We start from the raw sequence: 15,970 nt of genomic DNA on the forward strand, positions 1-15,970 counted from the left end.
TGAAAAACACGGACAACAACGGGCAGATGATATTGCTGCACACTGCAATGCTATCTGAGTGATAATAAATTTTCACCTGTGATATAAGCATCAGTGGACAGCTACAACATAGTTCTTAAAGAAGAGTAAGGAAAAGACAATAACCCTTAGCATAGAACATTTCCATACTGTGTTCTGCATTTTATTTTTAAAAATGCAGCTACAGGGAACAGACATCCTGTGAAATAACAGATGTTAGACTCTCACCACACATACATTGCTATAATTCAGATGACCATGCTGAATTAGAAAGCTAAACACAAGATAAATGTCCAGTTTGTCTCCTCAATGCCTGTCTTGAGCAGGGAAGGGTTGTGCTGGTGTTGTTGTCTGTGCTTCCCCCCAGTTCCCCATCTGCAGTTCCCCAAAGTGTGTTCTTAAAGCACTTCAGCTTGTTTTTCCAAATCAGATGCTGCTGACATCGTGAATCTTATGAATTTTCTTTGCTTACAGGGATTAGACACTGCTTCGCTTTAACCCCCCAAGCTGGCAGAAGCTGGAGACTGGCCTGGACCTGCTGCCAGTTTGTGCTCAGGGTCTACCCCCAGTAGGCAAGAGATGCTCAGGGCTTCTGGAGAGTCATATGCAATACATTGATTTAATCAAAATTACATGCCAGTCTCACTCTTTAAAGAAAACCCAAATAGTCAAAGAATTAATGATTTCTTTAATTCCTAAGATCTTAAGATTTTTTTTTTAATTCTTAAGATCTTAAGATCTGTATGTGTTCAAAATACTTAAAGATAAAAACCAGACTGGCATTGTCTTTCGGTCTTTTGCTGGTGGCAAAGCAGATTATTCCTATCATGTTCTGCAGGGGTGCTGTCAAACGCTGTTTCAGGCTATGGGCCAAAACCTACCCCCAGCCCATGTGCTCAGTTCCCACTGGCATCAATGATATCTCCACCATGGACTGACAGTAGTAAATGGGCAGAGATGTGCTGGCTGCTCAAATAGCACGATCTATGCGCTGAATAATTCATTTTAGACTGTTGTACAGATGTCAAAATGTTATTGCTGATTTCTAGCCAGCAGAATGGGCGTTTCTTCTCCTGATATGAGTGTGTCACTGCCTGTAATGCCAGAAAAGATTTGGGGGATGTCTCGGCCAGACAGCAAAGCCCATACATGGCATGCCTGTGAACATACAATTAAAACGATCATCTTAGGCCACCTTTCACTCTCCTTATTAGGATTCTCCTGTGGATGCACTCACCCATTGCCTTGAAAGAAGTTTCAGAAAAGCAGCTCAAAACATACCATGGTTACATAGGTTTCAGTGTAGCCTCCAACAATCACTTCAGCCCTTTGGATTTTTGCTAAAGTCCCATGGAAATAGTCTAAGTACAAACAACTTAAGAGTCACAGATGAGTTTGGATAACAAAATAAATCCAAACAAACAAAAAAAAAAAACCCCTTCCCCCTGTAAATGGGAATAAATAGATACGTCCTACAGGGTTTGTCAGCCCGGCCATGGAGAGAACTCTATGGTACAAGTCAAAGATCCTACTCCCCTCCAAAATCAAGGAAGAGAAAAGGAGTTTTTCTATGTTTCTCCTTTCACTAAACCTGGAACAGCCAATACGGTCTGCTCTGGGATTGTCTGGGTGCTGGCTTCCCCAGACAGGCAACCAGGTGGGCTCCAGCTGCTGATGGACAGCAGCCACCTCCCGAGTGAGGTGGAAGTCCCGGGTGCAGGTAGGCTGGGGTGGCTGGGGGTGATGGGACAAGTGGAAGGGAAATGGGAAAGATCCAAGAAAGTCACAGGTTTTGAACTGAGATCAGAGACCAGGGATCTCTGACACAAATCAAACAAGCAAATGCACCCCATGCCAGCCCAGGAGCACCAGATGTGTCAGCTAAAAAGTGTGATTTTCCATACTCCTCGATGGGCTTTTTCTTGTCTGCAGGTCTGTGTGGAAACAGACCTAGGCTTAATGAGGTCTAATTTGTTTTAAATCCATAGGTTTCTTTTTAATAATTAACAATCCCCATCACTCAGCAAAGTCATTCCTTACCCCTGACTACTTGCTATTAGGAATGAAATTTACTGTGAAATACTGTTAAAAGGTGGAAAGCAAGTGACATAATTCAAGTTTTAATTAAAAAATATATATATCACACAAAGCCGGAGCCATCAAAGGAATCGTAACCGAATAAGCCAAAAAAAACCCCCACCCCAACCCAGTGCCTACTCTTCCCAATTACCCACTTTACTCTTTTCATGCTATTTTAATTCTTCTAATTGACTTCTCTTACTGGATGCCCTATGCCTAGACCATATCTCAGTTTTTCACTCTGTGATTCCAGGAACTAGAGAACGTGTCGGCATCATTACCATGAGCATTACACACCCTCACACACAAGGGTCCAGGAACTACAATTAACACATTAAGAAATAATAACTGCCAAGGGAGCAACGGAAGATAAACAGCATGGAGCTCATGTAGCAAGAATTCTGCTTGGGAAAGGGCTGTCTCTTGGGTAACGGGCAAGGGAGAGGAACTGAAGCACTGTGCAGCACTGCCCATTTACCAGAGAAAACCCCAAAACCAGTTGAGCTGTCCACACATTAATTGCTTGAAATTTAATTTCACTAAAAGTATTGCTGGCTTTAAACTAGATCTCGAAGGAATCTGAAGGCTCCTGTTCTCAATGAAATAACAATCATGTCCTGTTCTAAACTGGTGTATGTTTCTTTGTATTTGAAAGCCTGCCCTGAATTGCTGTGGGTTTGTCATTATCTTGTTCTCCTTTTTCAGTAGAAGCAAGAAATACTTATTTCTTTTACACACACATTAAGATATATTTATTAAAAAATAATAAAAATACCTTTTTCCTGCTTGTTGATATCTATTTTTATGATTGCCTGGGATTTTTTTTTTTTGTTTGGCTAGTTTGTTTGGGGTTTTTTAAAAAATATATTTAAATAATTGATTTATTTTCCCAATTTTCCCAAGGATTTTTAAGGAAAAAAAAATTTAGATTCCAGAGTCTTTTATTTAAAGCTTCCAGTCTGAGAATGTTTTGTGTGAGTAGTCCTGCAGAAGCTGCATAACAAAAACCTGGAAGAGCATGCCAACCATTTGGATACCTATCTGTCCTCACCACTGTAACCAACAGAAATCATGGAGCATGCTGGTCCCTTTGGGCATCAGTCTTGACTTTAGCTATTGCTCTCAGGCAGACCAGTCAAAGGCCTTAATACTTTTCACTGAGATTAGAAGCTGAAGGAACACGATGGCACAGGCAAGGTTCATGAAATGCTTTGTCTCATGTCTCTCCCACCTTGGGGGCTGCACAGTCACAGAAAACCCACAAAAAATATTGCCATTAAAATAAAGCCTTTCCTACATTCACTCAAATTCCTGTGCAGGAAAAAGGAGGCAGAAGAGGCACAGAGGGCAGGATTAGCAGCCTTGCTCAAGCCCACCTTTTGGGAGAAAAGGGCACGTCCCTCACAGCGGGGGCGCTGCCTGTGACCCATGTGGTGCTCAGGCACTGGGTTTCTGAGACAGCGTGATCCCCCCCGCTGCCCCCACGCACGGCTCATCAGTCAACTCAGACATTTCAGCAAATCACATGGCACTTTGTAAAAACATAATTGTTTTTATTTTCCAATTTTCCATGTTTTGTGTAGAGTGCTGCTGTGTTCAAGCGAAGAGAATAAAAGCATAAACAGCAAGCACCATCTGGAGAACATTCTTCCAGCATGCTGAGAAATAGCAGCCGCCTGTGCGCTACCTGCTATAAATAAATGTCGTTAAAAAATGTCCAAAAAATTGTTTGTTCCTGTTTGATGGAACTGTAGCCAGTTAAAATTTTCCTTAATCCTGTCTTTAGGTACCCACCACCTTCACAGAAAAAAAAAAAAGAGATGTAGATATTTGTTCTCTCTTTCCTACGTTAATAGGGGTATTACTAACAGAGTAGCAACCCTACATGTTATTCTAATAACAGCAACAGAGGTTGCAACTTAAGCGTAACACATTAACAAAGCACTGAAAATCCAAATGCTTTTTAAACTGTACCAGGTTCACAACAGGGAGATATCTCTCAGCCTGCTAGCAAGAGAACAGGCAAAATTATTCATTCTCCAAACTGATATGTGTATCAGTTTGGAGGGGAAAAAAAAATACCAGAAAGTCCATAATTTATTTTCAGTCTACACAAAGCCACATCTCCCTCTCTGCTGACAAAATACAGACCAAGCTGGCTGTGGGGCTGTGATGAGGCTCTGCGAAGGGTCAGAGTTTGCTGTGTTTGTTTAATCACTGCAATTAGAGCTATGCAAATAATGGAATTGTTTGCTATAGTGGCAAGGCTGGGAGGAAAAAATTAAAAATAAATATTTGGGTAGAGTGATTTAAAAACAATTTTGGTAAAACGAAAAAACTGTTTAGCTTGTTCTACTCGGATTCAACTTAGAATCCATTCAGTCTGAAATGAAAAAATACATTTTCACACTGGAACAAAGCATATGAGCAATTGTCATTTTTTCCTTCTTTTGTTTTGTTTGTCAGACAAACATTTTCAGCACCCAGGAAGGGATGCTTAGGTGAGCTTGGTGCTTCTTGGGGAGGGAGGAGAAGATCTGACCATCCCTTATCCCAGCCTCAGACACATATTGTGCTGTTGCACCGGGGCAGGGCTGAGTGCTGCATCTTTCTCCCTTGAGGAAGCTGCTGCCAGCCCTTCTCTTTCCCCATGCTCTGCTCTGGGCAGCCCCCTGCCTGGGGACCCCAAGGGTGGCAGGTAGATGTGGCTGTGGAACAGCAGCACTGCCTTTTCTTGATTTCACATGGCTCAGCCACAGCTGGCACTGGGTGGCTCTTCCCAGAGCGACACAGCCCTCATGGCCCACATGAGGTTGGAGTGTGCTTTGGGGTACAGCATGGGGCTGAGTGTCTGGAGGCTGACACGGGATGCAGTCTGAAGCCTCCCTGATGAGCCACTAGCCATCAGCAGGAAGGATTTGACAAAATTTTGGTGGTTTCCTCCCTTGTTTTAAACCCCTCTTGTATTAGGAGATGTCACGGAGTGAGAGGAGCGAATCTGTCTTGTTCAACAGCATCCACAAAAACAGGCTGGGTCCCTTGCCTGAGAGAGTGGCTGACATTCCTGAGGGCACATCACCAGCATAGCCACCCATCATCACTTAAGGGCAAGAGTGGAAATTAAATGATGGACATAAATCAGATTTGATCCTTCCCTTGAACTATGCTGCTTTGTCCAACCCCAAAGTTGTTGTACATTGGTGTGGTCAGAGAGCAGCTCTGCTAAAGCCTTGCTTTTGGCTGGGACTGGCCACCACTCCCACTGGAAGCAAAGGCGTAATTCCCACCATATTTTATTCTCTGCTTTCATTGGGACTCAATGTGCAAGGAACTGCATGAATAGGGATAAGGGTCCAGTCCCTTCCCTGATGAAATCATCATCTCAAACATAGCAAGGGCAGGAAATGATAACGTGGTTACAGTTCTCATTAGCCATGTTTTCCTAATATTTATATTTTAGCTACTTTTATTTACAGAGTCCACTCACACTAGTTAAATTATATACTTTGGAAAAGAACACAAAGGCTGTATGGAAAGGAGTACACTGGACTACTGATTTTGTTAGGATAATAATGATGATTATCATGATTAATCAGCCTTGATGAATAAGATTTTTCCAGACCAGGTGTGGAGGGAAGGCAGGTGGTGGGAACATGGCTGTCTGTCCATGCATGAACACATGCATGCATGAGTATGGGGGGGGAGGGCTGCTCTTTGTTTTGTTTTTGCCTTTGGTCAAATTCAAACAATGTGCAGTAACAAGAAGTAAATGTCATTTTCCTCCCATCCATCTTAATTTGGCATCCATTTTAAAGCTTACCTTTGACCTTTTAAAATGTTAATACACTTAAGTAGATATAAAAACACAAAGCTCCTGGAAAAATTAATCACAGTCATATCACGATGCTAGACTAAAAATGTAACATCAGTTGTTTTCCTCTTTAGAGAAACATTTGTCCAATGCAGCAGCAGTAACTATGCTACAATTACCTATTATTTCATTTTCAAACAAATAACCACATTAAATGCTATAGCAAAACCCTTTCAGCATAACCAGCACAATCTACTATGAATCTGTTTTGTTGAGTAACTGCCTAAAATGACAGAAAGGGTCCTGAAAAGGACCTTGAGAAGTCTCCTAACCCATCCCTCTGCCCCAGGCAGGGCCAGCTATATCTAAACCATTCTTGACAGGAAACCTTATTTAAATTTCCTTAAAGTAGCAGCCTTAAATAGAACTGGTAAAAATTGCACAAATCAAAAAATATAATATATATATATGTGTGTGTGTGTGTGTGAAAAAAAATTATATATGTGCATTATGTATACAAATAAGAAAATACAAAGAGACAACCCTGATCTAAATGGTAAGTATCCCTCTGCTGACCACTTCATACCCTCTAACCAAAGAGTTCAAAACAGGAAACTAATAAAAAGACCTCCATCCTTTTTAAAAATAAAAGGCTGCTCGATTGAGAACCCCACCTCCTTGGAAATGCAGGGGCACCTCTTCTCAAGAAAATCAGAATCATCAGGTCCCAAAATATTTGGGTCTTTATGCTTCGGGGCAAAGAGCTCCTCAGTTTCCCCAAAAACCAAATACAAAGTAAGAGAGTTGACCAGTCTTTCCAGTCACCAAAGTGAATCTAAGAAGTCTGTAGCCTGTTTGTGATCAAGGGCACCCACCTTGTCTCCCGACAACCATTTCTGCTGGGAGGCTGTGCGAGGTCCCTCCAGGACAGTCACTGCACAGCTCCGGGGTTACATGCTATGAACATGGGCATCCATGGCACACTGCCTTATGCTGCTTCCACTTTCCTGTCTATAGCACTCATGGCATCCAGTGCTATCCCCATCAATTTAATACCCCCCTTCAGGATAGAGAAAGCTGTGGTGACAGCCAAAATACATCCTAAAAGAGAAGTGATGATTTCATAGCGAAACACAGCTGTTACCCAAGCATCCGAAAAAAAATCAGTTAGGAACTTAAACATCGAATCCAAACCAAAGGCAGATGCATTCCCTTGGTGAGCAGGAAAGTAAATTCCTTGCATCTGTTTTCTGCCACCTACCAACATTACTTTGGTTGTAGCACAACTGGAGTGTGGTCAAGCAGTTTTCTGCAAAATGAACACAAGCTTAGGCACCAGGGTGTGGGGAGATGTGAGATACTGAGCTTGGCACCACCAGGCTCACGAGAGAACAACACCCTTTCATGTATCCTGCACACACAACGCAACAGAGCTCCAATGCAGAGCCCAGTTTCTTCTGTCACAGAAGCCTTGTGAAGCCACCCTAACCATACATGGCTTCTCCAGATGTGAAAAGGCAAGAGGTAACTCCATCCATCCCCCAGGGACCAGAGATGTATTAAAAGCATGTCACACTAGAACAGAAAGGCTCTTCTGTGTACTCCTTCTTCTAGGATCTGCTTATATGTTCCTACTTCCTTCTGACCTCCCCTCAGCATCCCACAGCCTGCAGAGCAAGCTTTGACTATGTCCAAAGTCCTCTTCCCCCACCTTTCTGCAGGGCAAACCTCCTGGCTGAGAGCTGCCTCTGATCTCCAGTCCCATCACCAAGGCTGGAGATGAAGGCATCTATTATTCAGACAGTGATGCCTGACTTCTTGGTTAAGAAAATCCTGATTAAAAAACAATGTGTTGCCCTTCCTGTTTGCTTTGCAGTGGCCTTGTGTAGATCCAGCTCTACAGCAAGTGATCCATCACCAACAACCAGAAAGATGTGTATCATGCAAAATACACAAAAATACTTCACATTTCACTTTATTTTCTGTGTCTTCCATTCTCACTGCCCATCTATTTCAATGCTCCTCACTATCTTTTCTTTAACCTAAATATTACAGATATATATGGAACACCTAATAGTTTTCTTTTAACCAAGGACCATTTTGTGCCGTATTGTCACATAAGCTTCAAAGACAATCAAATTTAAAAGAAAATAAACACAATGAAGACACATTTCTGACTTTGTCACTCCTGACCTTTTGTTTCTTGATTTTTTTGCTTACATGAAACAGAATGTACATGTGCTGTTGTCACACCCCTCGTGATCAGTTTATTCACCTTATTCTAATAATCACAGACTAGAACTTCAGTAACACTCCTCTAGCTAATTAGTTTATTCACTAGGCACAGATGAATAACTGATGAGCTAAAAAAGTTGCTATTGTCTGAGTCAGTCACCAAGTAACTAACTTGGCCATTCAGGCAGGGAGTTTTCCTCTCTGAAAGGTGACAAGTAGCTATGTAATGACTGCTATTATTTTCTCAATAAATTCAGAGAAAATAGGACATTGCAGCTAGAAAAACACAGAGAAATTAGCAGCTACTGTCATTAAGGATTCAGAGACTAAAAAAGAACAGTTGGTGCAATGCAGCTGGAGAGGCTTTTCGGAGTAAAGTGATTATTCTCTGGCCATTAACAAATTATTTTTTCCTGGAATGAAAGACCTGCACTCCTCCAAATAACCTGGCTTTGCTATGAGGAGCACACTGACTGCCAGGGCACGCGAGAACCATTGCCTTCTTGGCCCTCCTGGTGGCCACTACACTTCCACCTCTTTGTTTCCATGCCACAGGGAAAGTGCAGAATAATTAAAAGGTTGAAGCACATGCAGACATTGGAAGAGAGACTGGTTTTCAAAATTAGCCTGACCAAATGAATTTGGAGCCGCACCCAGAATGTTCAAGGACCTGCCTGCAGCAGCCACACTGAAGGTTAGTGAGGCATCACAGCAAACTCCCTTACCTCTCTTGAAAATCAGAGCTCATCCCCAACCATTGAAAGATAACATGATGATAAGACATTTATGCACCCGTTCAGTCAGGCCTGGGGCTTGTTCTGATATCTCTGTGCCTGCCATGGGGGAAGTGGAGGGACTCCAAACCCACACCCAGCTTGATCTCCAAGTCAATGGCAGTTGCCTTCCTTCTGCTATAGTGGCTGCTCTCTGATCACTCTAAAGGGGGTGGGAGGAATGCAGGGACCTGGAAGCTACTAAGCTGAAGGACACATTTTTTCTGAAGAGGGTGAAGGAAACAGGAGACCTCCCCCAGGCTCTTTGTTTAATTCTTGAGAACATTTAGCTGTCAGATGTCTTAAAATAAGCATTTCTGAACAACTACATGCACAAATTGACATCAGTGATGAGTGGTGTCCCTCAGAGGTCCATACTGGGACTGGTATCCTTTAATATCTTCATCAATGACACAAACACTGGGATCAAGGGCACCCTTCACTCTTTGAGACCCCACCTGGAATACTGCATCCGGCTCTGGGGTCCTCAACACAGGAAAGACACGGACTTGTTGAAGCAGGTCTAGAGGAGGGCCATGAAGATGATCAGAGGGTTGGAGCACCTCTCCTACGAGGACAGGCTGAGCGAGCTGGGGCTGTTCATCCTGGAGAAGAGAAGGCTCCAGGAAAACCTTACAGCATCTTCCAATACCTAATGAGGACCAACAGGACACACAGGGACAGACTGCAGAGACAGATGTTTGAGCAGGGCCATAGCAATAGGACAAGGGGTAATGGTTTTAAAGTAGGGTCAATTTAAACTGGACATAAGGAAGAATTTTTTTACTGGGAGCGTGGGGAGACACTGCAACAGGTTGCCCAGAGAGGTGGCAAATGTCCCATCCCTGGAAACATTCCAGGTCAGGTCGGACAGGGCTCTGAGCAACCTGATCTAGTTGAAGATGCCCCTGCTTACTGCAGGGGGGTTGGACTAGATGACCTGTAAGGTCCCTTCTAACTCAACTACTCTATGATTCTATTAACTAGAAAATATAAAAGGATGCTGGAAACAGGTCCTGCTCAGAGGGATCCAGTTGCTCACAGACAAAGCCAGCAACTGAGTCTGGAGCTGCAGCTGCCACAAGGGTCCCCAGGACACCCAGCCATCCACAGAACTGGCAAAATCTTACAGATGCGACCCTGTACACTCACCTCACCCATGTTACAGCACTGCTCTGTACACTAAAGGACAGCATGGACCGATCTGGGTGGGGGTGGGAAAAAAGGAAAGCCAGAACTACTAACAAGCAACATTAAATCACCCAGCTCCTCCACAGAGTGGCCTATTTACAGAGTAGCTCAGTGCCCTGGGAGGGATGGGTAGTATTGCAAACCCAGGAAAGGAAATTCCCTTGGAGAACTGAGACAGGCTAACAAAGATCCCCACAGCCTAGGATACAGCCAACTCCTTTTTGAAATCTAGAGTCTGCTGGGAGGATTTGGATGGCTTTGAACATAAGATACGGAAAACTTTTTCATCCTGAAAACAGTCTGTGAAACTCAAGCAATGCTGAGAAGTGTTTCACTGTACTGTTATTCTGTAGATGCTGTTTCTGGAGGCAGGACCCAGCACAGCCTGATCTCAAAGCCATCTGTGGCTAGCACCACACATCACCAACCATCTCCTTCCTCTCAAAATAAAATAAAATAAAATAAAAGCAAGTACCCCCATAAATCATTCATCCATCCCAGTTTCATAACAAGAATATTTGTCATCTCCCATTTTACATCCCTTTCTCTGGCTGCCTATTCTACAAAGCCACCATTTCAGCAGCCTGTGCATACAGACCAGCAAGCACAGAGCACCACAACAGCTCCCACATCCCTATCCTCCTGCCTGCAGAGAGGATGGCCACCTCTCTTCCACAAACCCTCACCTGCACTGCCATAGATTTTTCAGGGTATTTTTTTAAATACTTTTTTTTTATCAGTAGCTCTGGAGCACCCATCAGAGGAACTCAGCTACTGTAATAATCATGTGATTTGTGTAAAAGTAATTGGGGTTAAACTATCTGCCACATCAAACTCTTCACATTTGGCCCCATCTTTAGGACCTAGAAACATCTGAAATAAATAAAGCCATGTGTCATTTAACAGGGTCTGGGCTTAATTAGGATCATTCTGGATTTTATGGGAGAAGCCTTGTCCTGCCAGCTTTACATAGCTTGTCTATCACTTGCAAGGTTATCTGCTTTTTTTCTTCCTTTAGGACCTACATCAAAATATTTTTCCACACAGCTTTTCTTTTTTTTTTTTTTTCATCCTCCAACCAGCCGGATGACAACCACTCCTTATCTTTGGCTGTCTTCCATGCTAAAATAAGAATGCCGTTGTTACGCTGAGGGAGCTGCACCCTTCCACCTCCGTTCCCTCCCGACCAGCACGCAGCTGGCTCGGCAGGAATGCCTGAGGTTCTGGTCATTTTTTCTGTGATGTTGTTGCAATTTACCCTTTAGCTACAATTTGTATTTCTAAATCACACCAGGCCTCTCATGCTACGGGTATCGTAGCCTCAAGTGACAGTCTCTGTCCTGAAGAGCTGGTGATCCTCAGCCCATCTCCACTGCCACTGCTTCCTTGGCTTGACGTAGGCTTGCCAACACGAGGGCGAGCACGCAGCCAAGCACAGCTCGAACGATGTCGGGCAATTTGATCAGCAGCAGAGAATGACTGGATTAGAAGAGGGGTAGGATTAGAGATTGATGAGCTGCTTTGAGGCTGCTACATCTGTATGATTGGCTCCAGCAGCAGTATTTGAATGTCAAACTGTATCCCCTTGGAGCACAGAGGTACCACCTACACTGGGCTTCAGACTGCAGCGCACAAGGCAGCTGGGGGAAAGCAAGAGGTTTGAGCTGGGGTCTAAACTGACAGCCCTGTACAGATGAGACCTTGGCAGGGCAGGCAGAGATGAGGAGAGAGGAGAGAGAGAAACATGAAATTATTTGCCCACAGCTACACTGGCAGTTTGTGTCAGAGGCAGAAACGGGAGCCAGATTTAAAAAAAAAAAAATTAGTTCCTCATGCAGGAGATGAGCCAGACGCCTTTGTTACATCTAAATGCATTTTTTCCCCTGTAATTCATACTGCTGCAGGCTCTGCACAGTGAACTCAAACATCCTGAAGTTGTGGGGTGCTCAGTGTGACCTGCTCATTGCACATGCCGTTCCCGCTACACGACCAGCTCCATCCTCCAGCCCATGCCTACAATGAAATCAGCGCACGTTGCAAAAGCTTATCACTTGCTTTTTTTTTGGTAGGAAGTGATCAGGACCCTGCAAAACCCATCACTGAGGTGACTTCCAGTCTGCCAGATAGCTCTGGCTATTGGATCGCCTCCAGAACTTAATGTATACACAGGAACTCAGCATCACTCTCCAGTCAACTCAGTTATCCCCTCTTCAAATTTGGCTTCAATCATCTCTGAAGGTGAAAGAGACTTCAGCTTCTCGCTACTGGAGATCCTCACAGAAATACTATAAAATTAATCAGAGATGCCAAGGACAAAATAGTGAGAATGCATTAATTGATCAGGCTGCTCTAGCAGAGTGGTGCAGGAAATCACACCGGCTATCAGCAGCCCCCTCTGCTAGTTACTGTAGTTACACGTGATTAACTGGGGCCACTCGCAGAGTCATGAAATGGAAGGAAAGGCTTTTCCAAATTTACATATTAAAAAACCAGAGGTGTGCTGATTTCTGTCCTATGGAGTGTTTCAGGCATAACATTAGTAATCAGTAGCGTATTTGCGAGGAATTCTTTACTTTGAATGCTAAGCCGATTTGTTAATGATAAATGACATGGAAGGTTACTTAGAGAAAGAAGAACATTTCCTCATCAAGTTTAAATGGAAAATACCTGAAGAATTAATGGGTAACCAGATACTGTTCCCTCTTTAACAATACATCCCCATTAGACAATATATATACTTTGAACCCCGCATTTAAATAATTTTTTAAAAAATACTTCTGATGGAGAACGGCACGCAAGAAAACTACCATCAACAACGGTAAATAAACCAAAGCCGAACCAATCTCTCAAAAAAGAGGTGTGTGTGGGGTGAAATGAGAGAATGAGAATAACTGCCCTGCAACTCCCGCCCAGGGCGCTTGCACCCTGCCGCATCTACCCGGAGGGATGCAGAACTTCTGGAACGCGACACTTCACCCTGGCACCCACCGCCACGTACGCCCGGACCGCTGCGACGCCGGCGCAGATGACCCACACCCCGCGACAGCCTCATCCAGAAAAAGCCATTAAGCGAGACGCAGGTGACAGTCCATCCGCCTGGCAGACTTCGCCAGGAAGCCGGGCGACAGCGGGAGGAATTTCTGCCCCAACTTCGAAAGGGTAAATTCTCCTCCCAATTCTCGCCTGTGCCCGGCTACGCGAGGGATCCCAAATCATCCCATTACCGCCCATCTTGAAATCCATCCTACATTTTTTTAATCTCCTTCCCCCAGAGCGCGGACCGGCCGCTTAACGCCGCCGTGCCCCTGCCGCGTGTGTTTTGTCGCCCGTGGGGCAGGAGCCAGGAGCCGCGGGGGGCGATGCCTAGCCGCGGCACGCGCCGCTCCTCCCCGCGCACCCACGGCCGTGATTTTGGAGAAGTTGCGCAGGCAGGAGGAGGAGGAGGAGGAGGAGGAGGAGGAAGGGCGGGGGTGGGGTGGGTGGCTCTGCCCGTGCGGTCACGGTCCCTCCTCGTCCCTCTCCCCGCCGCGGTCCTTCCGCGCCCCCCCACCGCCGCAGCTCCACTGCCGGGACAACCCGCACAAAGCCGCCGCCACCGGGATCTCGCTGCGCCCGCTCGGCGCCACCAGAAACAATAGTCACGGGCCGAAGCGGGGACCGCAGGGCCGCCGCCCTCCCCACGGTACCGCAGCGCCCGGCCGCTGGTGGGAAGAAGGCTCGGGGGGGTGAGATTCCCGCAAAACGCCGCCGCCCCGGCCAACCTGTCACCGCTCCGCCCGCCCTGGGCTGTCGGTGCGCAGCCGCTCCGCGGCACCTACCTCCGGTGGAGGGTGCGGCAGCCCCTAGCTGGGCTCCATGGGGCCGCAGCCGCCGCCCGCTCTGTCAAGCGCGGCCGCCGCCGCCGGGGACGCGCCGCCCTGCCCTGCCCGGTACCGCGTCCCGCTCCCCCCGCGCCGGGCGGGCCGGGGCGGGCCGGGGCGGGGCGAGCTCCGGGGGCGGGGCCCGCCCAACCTGCACCACGCCCGCCAGCACCGCCCCCCGCGCCCGACAGGGATGCGTGCGATAAGGAGCACCGGGCGTCCCGCGGAGCCGCGCCAGGAGCAGCCCGGACGCCCGGGAGGATGCTGCAGCAGGCAGCGTCATCCTTCTCCATAAATCTCCTGGAATTTTTGCTCCCTGCTTGCTTGAAGTTTTGACCTTGTCTCCTCTGCGTCTATCTCGGATTAACCACGATTCTGTGGCTTCCTGTTTTTCTTTATTCCCCCTCCACCTCTTTCCCCTTTTTAATTACTCCCCCTCCTCCCCCGTCCTCCCCCCGTCTTTTCCATCCTCGGTTTCCCTTGTCCCCCTTTTCCCATCAGACTGAATATCCCAATCCCCTTGACCTCAGACTCTGGGCTTTAAAACGGTTTTGTTAAGGGCAAAAGAGTTTTTTGTAGGTTTCATATCGCTATTAAGTGTCGCCAGCAGCTTATTGGAAGGTGTGGTGCATTAAACTAAATCCATGGGTAGTATTACATAATATGCCCTCGAATGTACATAAAAGATGATTGTAATTCCATCTGGATTTCTGTTGATATTAGCAAACCACTCAAGATTTCCTCTTGCAGTTTAATAGGCTTTTCAAAACCTTTGACTGGTGCTGGATCAAACAGATTGTGATTTAAGAAAGGGTAAAGCACACACACTCATGACATCGTAGGAATTAGTGAAAGAAGAAAAAAAACTTAGTAGGTCATCTGTCTAATCCATCTTCCAAAAGAGAGTAGGAATGTCCCCCATACAGTAATTTATGGGCATTTGTCTAGTTTTCTTTAAAATGCTTCAAATACGTGGCTTCCTCATTTGCCCATAGGAATTTAGGTCAAGCTGCCTGAGCGGGAATTTTGTGGCATCTTGGGATTTAAAATCCACTACTGTTATTCCAAGGTGATTTGTTTTTGTTTTATTTTTTTCCCAGACAGCACAACTGTACAGTTGCAGTTGGTCATTTATTTCTTGCCCATCATCGTGGAAGAATTTTGGCTGTTACTTTCCCCAGGTTGAGAGCCCAGGGACATGCACAGCTGAGAAAATGTCAACTTCATGCTCAGTGTAGCCAGAAGAGTGACTCAAATGTCAGGACTTGCTAGGAGAGCAATGAAGAGGAAAAGATTTTACATTGGAAAATGCATGCTGGACCTGTGCTCTGAATACTGCTGGAATTCTGGTCTCACCTTTTCAAAAAGGACATAGCAGAGCTGGAAAAGATTCGGAGGAGGCTAGCAGTAATGATCCATGGCTTGAAAGGATTTTCTAGTTAGGTACATGCACACGGGCAAGAGGCACCAGAGGGGAGATGTGACAGAGGTTCCTCAAATCTCGAGCAGCATGGAGAGGGTGAGCAGGGACTGGTGACCCTGGCTTCCAGCACAAAAGGGAGAGGCCATTAAAAGAAGGCAACAGACCACCTGACTGTACAGAGGTGATTCTTTGAGCAAACACAGCTGTGGAACCCTTTGCCAGCTGACAGCAGGCAGTTGATGTCATTTTGGGGGGAGAATGACTGAATTAACAGGAGAGAAATCCACAGAGAGCAACCAAATCACAGCTTGCTCGGAAAGGTCCCTTCATGACAAATGGCTCATGGCTGGGCTTGCTCTTTTTTTGCCCTTTCCCCTCGGTGTACATTGATAGTCACTGGTCACCTGCTAGCAGTGAATACACCTCTCAGATTTAATGTCACACCTGTGTTAATTTTGTGCTGCTCACAGCTTTCCTAATGCCCTTACTGCATAGATTTGAGTACTAAAAGGGATGAGTGGCTTTCAGTGGGAGAATGTCACTGTCATGTACCAACATGCAGCATATCATGGAAGTTGGA

At 45.7% G+C, this 15,970-nt stretch overlaps 1 protein-coding gene across 3 annotated transcripts in view; it reads right to left on the reverse strand.

Annotated features, from left to right (window-relative positions):
• The window catches only part of RAI2 (retinoic acid induced 2), a 44,335-nt gene extending 30,294 nt beyond the window's left edge, over nt 1-14,041 (reverse strand). For 2 of the 3 annotated variants that reach the window (XM_069002820.1, XM_069002828.1), the window contains exon 1: nt 13,926-14,041. The gene's annotated coding sequence lies outside the window, so the exon portion shown is untranslated. Of the gene's footprint in view, nt 1-13,355; nt 13,420-13,925 lie in introns of those variants that run through there. The other variant, XM_069002836.1, reaches the window with a different exon arrangement.
• Nucleotides 14,042-15,970: the final 1,929 nt, after the last annotated feature.

The sequence above is a fragment of the Aphelocoma coerulescens genome, chromosome 1 (genome assembly GCF_041296385.1).
Source record: "Aphelocoma coerulescens isolate FSJ_1873_10779 chromosome 1, UR_Acoe_1.0, whole genome shotgun sequence".
NCBI classification, from domain to species: Eukaryota; Metazoa; Chordata; class Aves; order Passeriformes; family Corvidae; genus Aphelocoma; species Aphelocoma coerulescens.